At 38.6% G+C, this 8,823-nt stretch overlaps 1 long non-coding RNA gene across 1 annotated transcript; it reads right to left on the bottom strand.

Moving 5' to 3' along the window:
* Positions 1-3,008: 3,008 nt before the first annotated feature.
* LOC121744940 lies at positions 3,009-5,896 on the bottom strand. Its single transcript, XR_006038723.1, has 2 exons — positions 4,791-5,896; positions 3,009-3,248 (listed from the first exon to the last, which is right to left on the bottom strand). It is a non-coding gene; the product is annotated as an uncharacterized LOC121744940 (long non-coding RNA).
* Positions 5,897-8,823: the final 2,927 nt, after the last annotated feature.

Genomic DNA, 8,823 nt, shown 5'->3' with positions numbered 1-8,823 from the left:
TATACTTGCAGTGTTAGCGGTTGCGTTATCAAAACCAACCGAAAATATTTTGTTGCATAAATCATAATTATTCAAAACTTGAATAATTAAAGATGCAATTGCTTGTGCGGTGTGTGGTGAAGGAAATTGTCTAAAACGAATTAAACGTTTATTTAAAGTCCAACTATTATCTATAGAATGACATGAAATTCTCATTTAAGAATTTCTATGGTAAGAATCCGTCCACACATCAGAGCAAATATTAACTTTGTGTCCCAAGGTAGATAAAAATTTTCCTACTTCTCTTTTTTTATCAAAAAACTGTCGGTTGTTAGATCTTTGAGCAGTTGAGGGGGAATTCTTTTTGTAGCAACATTAAATGTGGTTTGCATAGTAACTTCATATTTTTTTGTCATTAAAAAAATTAAACGGAAAATGCTTCATTGCCGCCCATCTTACCATAGCATCGGTAACATTTTTGGGATCATATTTAAATAGAGGCGTACCTGTTTGAGACGATGAGCCGGCAGGGAAGTTTATTTGGCTTTGGGACTTAGTATGCCCATATTCCAAGAGACGTTTTACCTTCAAATGGCGATGGAGAGTACCATATTCCCCACCGATTCCAAATGGATAGACTTTCTCACAATAGTTATAATATGCTTTGAACTCATTTGTCTCTATGGTAGTGGTCGGATCATTAGGATTTGAAATTACCACCTGGACCTTCTTGTAATGTTTGGTCAAAATATCGGATTTCAAATTTGGAGGCATCTTCTTCTTTTGTCGTCCTGAAGGAGGAGGAGCATCGGTCTCCTCATCATTTTCGACAACTTGGCCGGCGCTAGAAGGGGGGAATTGATGCGATCCATCATCGCCTTCGTCCGAATCCGATGATAGATTCACCTCGTATTCGAAATGCGAAGCCGAATGTGAATGCCCTCCTTCTTGGTCGGCGAGGGCAAGTAAAACACATCGATCTTCTTCCTCCTACGAAAATTATACAATTAAGTAAAAATACTAACAAAAATAAAACACATAGACACATAGATGTTAAAAAATGAAATTATGAATTTAATAAAAATAAATTTTAAAAAACAAAAACATATTAGAACTTACTTGTGCTCGAAGAGCGGCTCGCCTTCCCACCTCCTCCGTAACTTGTGCTCTAGTAGGGACACGTCGGCGACGAGTATCACTTTGATCTTGGGCAATTCCCTTGCCCCGATCACCACCACGACGAGATGAAGACATTATATTTATGGAAATTGAAAGTGGAGAACAGAGAGTAGTGTGATTGTGTGAATATGATAACGTGAACAACGTGAGTAAATTATGAGCGCAAATAACGTAAACAACTTGAGCAATTAGAGAGAATGTGGATAGAAAATAGAGAAATTGAGATTGAGAAGAGAAAGACTTGTTAATACAAGAATGGGGTGAGTAGAAATAAAGAGGAAGGGGGTATTTATAGGGGGAAAATGTCATTAAATTAAATAAATAAATTTCAAAAATTCAAATTTTTGAAAACCGGCGGAACCGCCGGTTTCGTCAACGGTTTCTGATGAAAACCGGCGGTTCCGCTGACAGTTTGTGAAAAGCCTAGTGTGTACGGAAATAGGCATGAAAAGCTGCCGAAACCGCTGAACCGCTGGTTCGAAACCTGCGGTTCAAAACCGCCGGTTACGGTTTGTGCACAAATGAAACCTGAACCGGCCTGGGGGAACCGGCGGTAAACGGCGCTTAGATACCGCGTCCATCCTGGAGGTCACAAGTTTGACCCCTGGGAGGCGCATCTTGGGGATTAATTTCCTCTTGGGGGTGACAGTTTACTAGCCATTACCCATGTTTGGGCCTGGCAGTTTACTTGTCAGTACCCATCCAGACAACGAAGCGCAGCTCGGTGGTAAGACGCTAACCTTTCGGTCGGAGGTCCGAGTCATCTCGGGGGTAGATGGGGAACCATCGTTGATCCTCCTTTTAAAAAGAAAAAAAATGGCCCGGGGGAACCGGCGGTTCCGGGCACGGTTCAAACCGTCGCCGACGGTTCCGGTTCCGGTTCGGAACCGCCAGTGACGGTTCCGGGCCGGTTCGGTTCGGTTTGGGGATGTCTATTCACGGCTGATGAAGTTGTGCAGTAGGAAGCAATCCATGATTAAACGGATTTATGCTTTCATTGGGTAAAAAGATGCACTTCGAAGGATACCCCATCCTATTTTGAGTACAACAAAAGCCTACTCTATAACATTACGTGCCTTGGTGTGTCTCATGTAGAACATTTCTTTGCGATTCTGAGGTGCGTCTGTCCCAGGGCCCACTCCTTTAGGTGGTATCTAACTCCTTTATATGGGGTGACAAATCCACTACTATTTGCATATGCATTGTATTTGCATATGCATATGTAATAGCAGCTTGTACAGGAATCAAGAAAAAACAAAGGACTTCAGCCATATTTATGGAATCCGTTCAGACAAAGTACTGCTAAATGAACAGCATCTCTGAGCACTCTTGAGTCTCCAACCGAACCCTCCCATCCCGGTAAAATGTAAATGAACTGCATGTTTTGGTCGCACACCGCTAGGGTATTGGTAGCAGTTTGACCCTTCCGCGTCCGATACCGAGGCTTGTCCGATGCACTGACTAGGACATTTATGTGCGTCCCATCCAAGGCACCAAGACTGAAGGGGCTGGCAGCGGAAGCGTGCGTTCAAAACGGATCACATGAATTTGATCTATTTAACAGATTATTTAGACAAAATCTATTCGCGTAATTATCACATGTATCATGCTCATAACTTGAATTAAAACATGCTTTAGCACATAAAATTCCTAAAACATGCTTACTACGGAATTAGCCAATTTACCTCGTTGATTCAATCAAGAATCGATGATGGCTTTGTAACACCCCTTACCCGATTAATTTCATAATCGAATAAGTGATGTCATCTTTCAGTACCAATCCCTACTTAACAGAAAATCCTTGATTCTTTTTCTTCTTTTTTTATATATACAGAGATATATAATTTTCATTTACTTGGCAAACGGAAAAACTGCTATATAACATTTGAAATTGGACCATAAACTTGTTTCCCAAAAGTTTATATATATTTATACAACTTGGATAGCGAAGTAAATGAAACGTCCAAACTACATTACACTTTCTATACATGCCACAACTAACATATCCAAGAATTACTCGAACTCAAAAGACTGACTAGTGACCTGGCTGAGCAGCTGTACAACAAAAGAGCCAGGTCTGATCCTCTAATCTGCAGAGGGGAAAAAGAAAGGGGTGAGCTTCTACAAGCCCGGTAGTATACTCAACATTAGAGCCTAATTTCCGGGTTAAGTAAACGTTATGCAACCTATGCATTTTCATTTTTATTAATCTAGAAATCACTCCAAAGCTTACCTCATCATATCCATTTACATATATCTAATATTAGAAACCCCCAACATCATAATCATAAGTTTAGGTCACCATTCCTTGATCTCATGGAATTTACCAGATTCATAATCACATATAAATTCATAAATTAATCAGGTAGAACACAAAGGAAAGTTCACATCACCAATTATCGAGTTAACCACAGAATGTCACAATATTATTTATACACCAACGCGCATACAGATCGCCAACATTCTCATAACCATATACATATCAAAATAACCAACAATAAAAGTCTGACCTTTCCTCCTTTGATTTCTTGGGACTTACTGAAGGCATAGTCATATAATCTCATAATATACCAATAAACATGATCAATTTATCAATTGCTAGTGTCGAGCAACATCATAACTTCATAAAACGTCAAATCATATCAAACAATGTCAGATTCACCCTTTTTGCATCAGAGGATCATTAGCATCAGAATATATCAATTAGCATCACATAATATCATTTTTCACATAAGAATATAGCTTTCACATATCCAAACACATATAACAAAATCTGCTTTCATGTACCAGATACATCAGAGTTATAACAGAGGTTTCACACAATCACATATCATAACACATATAACAATCACCATTGTTCTCACATACCGGAACACATATAGCCCCATTAAGTGCTTAGTGACAAACTAGGGTACGCGGACCAGATTAGAAACAGAATCAGATACAGACGCGGCCATGGTCCTCGAGAGGACGCGCACAGACCACCCATTAGGGTGCAGACAGGAAATCAGACCACCCATAGGGTGTATATCAGACAGATCAGATAGAGGCCCATCAGATACAGACGATCCTCGCTTCGGTTATCCAGAAGACGAGTGATCACATATAATGCAGCGCTGCTGTCCTATGGCATGCCAATTGTACCCACAGAACACACTAAAGCACGGGGCATAAGCACAGACAAGTATACTTTATTATCAACGATTTCCAACATAACAAATCCATACAGACATATCAGACGTCATCACAGATCGATCTGACATCTTCACATATAAATCATATAAGTATACATTTCATAGGCATATATCATTTATCTCATTTACCTTAATGCTCACTTCCACATTTATCTCATTAACTTTACAGCCACATTTATATTCATTTTCTCATCAAATTACTTATTTTCAATAATCTTTAACATATCAGATCAACTACTTCTTTTCACACCATATCATATCGAATAAACAAATAAATTCCAATTCAATCAATATCATCACATATCCAATATTCAATATATTTCACGTCAGAAGCAAAATATATAGATCACATAATGTATCACCGATTAACGCACAATATTCTATATGCAATCGCGTAAACTTAATTCAGGAATTAAGACCTAATGTAGAATATACTACCTCAAGTCCAACGAGCCTTGACATCAAAATCCTAGATTCCCGCTCCTCCTTGTCCGTGTTACCTTATATTTTCACAAGGCAAGAAGTGCGACGGGGTGAGGAGCGGCGGCGCGAGGTGGAGGCAGCAAGAGGGCAAACTGGGAGGATTCACCGAGTGAGGTAATCACCAACACCACCCTTTTGCATCATATAGAACAATTAGATAACACAAGAACTTAGAATTTCCCATAGGATCCTCACATCAAGTATGGAACAGTAGCAAACCCATCAAAGTCCTTCCACAGAATTCACATATAAAAGTAGGGACTCATTGCAGTGAGCTAAATGCTCCCAAAGGAAAAGTCAGAACTTTAATACCATAGCCAAAGACCAATTCCAGTGAAATAAATACCACAATTGAGCCTATTCACACCACATGCTTCAATCAAGTTAAGAACACAAGTAATGAGAAAGAAGAGAAAGGACTTAACTTAGGTTGAGGGTCTCGCCGAACAGCAGCAACAGACGAAGTCTCGCGAAGCAGCAACGGCCTCTACTGGATTCCGGCAGTGGTGCTGCGAGCGCCGGGAAGAGCGGCGTGTGGGGAAAGCCGAGAGAGAGGGGGGGCGAATGCTGGTGGCGACGGTGTTCGGTGACCAGAGAGAGGCGCGAACCGCTGGTAGAATTCCAGCGAGACATTCACGGTGGCGTGAATTCGCCGGAGAAGAAGGCGAGGGATGGAACGAAGCACCGCTGCTTCTTCTCAAATTAAGGGTTCCTAATTTGGGGAAAATGTGATGTGAATAGAGTTGAGGGAGAAATAGAGAAGAGAGCCGAGGCACGGTTGGCGCCGGCGGAGCTCCGACGACCGATTGGAACGGCGATTTCGCCGATGAGAAATGGGAGGGGCCGCCTTTGATTCAATTGGAGATTTGAAGAAAAATGGGAATGAGAGAAAGGGAGTTCCCCGTGGAGAAGAGGACAAAGTGGAATGGTGTGTGTAGAAGGTTCCCGTAAGTGGGGAATTGAGATAAAAATCTCAATCCATTTTCCAATTCCCCTTTTTTTTCTATTTTATCTCTAGAATCCTACACCTCATAACTCGAACATTGTATTAAAAAATTAATATAAACATATTTCTAATCAATTAATTTCCTACTAATCCGACACATAAATTTTTACTCACCGACACCTCTAATTTAGACTATCGATTTCTATTGCTGATTTTCAAATTTACGAAATTTTGGGTCGTTACAGGCTTGCTCTGTCTCCTCGTAAAGATCTTCAATACAAGACCTCGGATCTTCTGACTGGTGTCCCGGACTATACGCTGATATTTGTGTGGGCAAATCTCACCAACGTACTAGGACTCGAATAATGGAAGACAGAACTCAGCTCACGGAGGGAGCACAATTTTCGAAAACTCTCTCAAGAGGGGGGGACGAAAATTTTGCAAGATAATTGTTATGTTTTATGTCTCCTTTATTCTCCTATTTATATAAGTCACATATTGGGCCCAATCAGGGATCTAAGAAAGAATCTGGAACAGGCCTCACCCAATTAGCTTTTTACTAATTAAATTGAACTCACAATTTAATATAAGCTTATATTGGAATATTATGAGCAGTCACTACAGAAGTAATATTGCACTGCCTTCCAAATCCGAAATTACAAGTATTCCGGGTTTCCTTTAACTGTATTTGATTCATTTCCCGCGCTTAAGATAGAAACACCCATTAATTAATTAATGTCTGCTATAGACTTAATTAATTAACATATTTCGAATTCCAAGAGTGGACTTAGCAAGAAACTCTTATTTATTATTCATAGAGTAATTAAACTCCAACTAGCTAGGTTCCGAATAATAAAACCTCGTTTCGAGCTCCTCTTGTGGATGTTATCAAACGAGACTCTCCTCGCGCACGTTTCAACATAATAGCAATCCTAGCACCTCTAGATAATGATCACCACTACCCAATATACCTGGATCGTTGGGTTACGAAAAACCCGCACCTTTGGTAAGTCAAAGTAGTAGATACTCAATATCGTATGCTCAATGCTAACGTACATTGATTAAGAAATTAATTCTCAAGACCTCGTCTTTCAGTAGATAGCATAAAGACTCGTCTTGCTGTTAGATCCATTCAGTGCTATACCACACCAATGTCATCTTATTTCAATAAGGTTTAGAAATAATCGGACTGACATTGCAACCTTTCGCGATAGGTAGTCTAGGCCTATCTAGGTTGTGAAATTCTTATTTTTCTTTGTTTAGAACTGACCGTGTTACCTTAAATTGGACGACACCCACAACCGGTCTACTAAAACAAAGACTTAGACTTTGTTACGTTTGCTCATACATTTAAATATGCAATAAACAACCATTAAATGTAAAACATAACAACATTATGACAAAAATAATCTGTTGCATTTATTGGAAAATAGCCATTAGAGTTTTACAATATCCAATCACTCGAAAGGTGATTTCTAGTATACAAAACTCTAACAATCTCCCACTTATACTCAAAACAGCTTTCGAGTATACAAAATAGTAGTGCACACGTCTAAATTTCTCCCACTTATACTGAAAGCGAGTTGAGGTCTTGAATGAGTCGAACTCTCATCCCTTCAACGTGGCACTCGAACGATTTTACCGCCAAAGACTTTGTAAAAGGATCTGCCAGGTTGTTCTCTGAGGCAATCTTGACCACTTTTATGTCTCCTCTCTGCACTATATCTCTAATGATATGATACTTCCGCTCTATGTGTTTGCTCGCTTTGTGAGCTCTTGATTCTTTCGCGTTTGCCACAGCACCAAGGAAATATATTGGATTTTCTTGACACACACAGTTTACAATACAGATGTAGTGAAGCGGCCGAAAAGGTAACTATATATTCTTGCGCCTCACCGGGCTGCACTGATTTTCTCCATTTTTGAAACCTGGGCTAAACATACGTATCAAACATAATTATATACTCCTTCCATTTTCTAAAAATAGGAAGTTTGATGTCTTAAGAGAAAACATATTGGAATTAGTGTCACTTCATTTCTTAAAATGATAAGTTTCTATTTTTAAAAATCATAAACAAAAGAATTTGTATTTATAGGAAACTGAGGGAATAGATAGATACACTATGAATACACAAAATACCCATGATTACACATATATACAAAAGAATTTCTATTTATAGGAATTAGTGTTATGCATAATTTTATTTATTTATTTAGCTATTATTTTATTAATTAATTTAGTTCAATTATATTTGATTAAAAAATTATCAGGTTAATAATCTAATTGACCATATCATTCCTTGACGCAACACAATCTAAAAATAAAACAATAATTTTTTGTTAATTTGAGGAGATTCAAATAACACCCAAACCATAATTCTTTCGGCAAATATAATACTCCATCAATCATTTTTTGAGAAAAAATAATCAAGGAAATTCAAAAAAAGAAATGGAAGTAGAAAAGGCTCAGTTGCAAATATCACCACTTCCGAATTCTATTACTCCCTCCAACCCAGAAAATGACCTCTTCCCTGAGTTGCATGAGATTTTATGCAACTTTATTTTGTGTGTTAAATGGAGAGAGTAAAGTAGGAAAGATAATAAAGTAGAGATAAAGTGGTTCCATTTTTAATAATGAGTCATCTTGATTGGAACAAACAAAAAATGAAAGTGAGTCATCTTTAATGGAACGAACGGAATATAATGAAAGCAAACAAGACCAATTTTGTTATATCAAGGCTCCAAAAATAAAATTGTTTTTCATCACAACCTCGGATTATTGGATTAGAAGAGGACAGATCCAAAAATCAACGTACAACTGATAAACATAGATTTTGCATGCTTTTAAAGCCATAAGTTTTACTCGTTTTGAATGTCATTCATGCAAAATATGTTCATGTTTGGGAATGTCGTTATGTTGCTGTTGGAATGATGAGGAAGCATGAAAGGCAACCTCACTGCTTCCTCAGCTACAAATTAGAAGAGTCAAACACTGATCACACCAACGTTCGTACCTAATTACGTGGTCAAAATGCATTAGTA

Source organism: Salvia splendens, chromosome 1 (assembly GCF_004379255.2).
Source record: "Salvia splendens isolate huo1 chromosome 1, SspV2, whole genome shotgun sequence".
NCBI lineage: Eukaryota > Viridiplantae > Streptophyta > Magnoliopsida > Lamiales > Lamiaceae > Salvia > Salvia splendens.
This window is presented reverse-complemented; position numbering and strand designations above follow the sequence as displayed.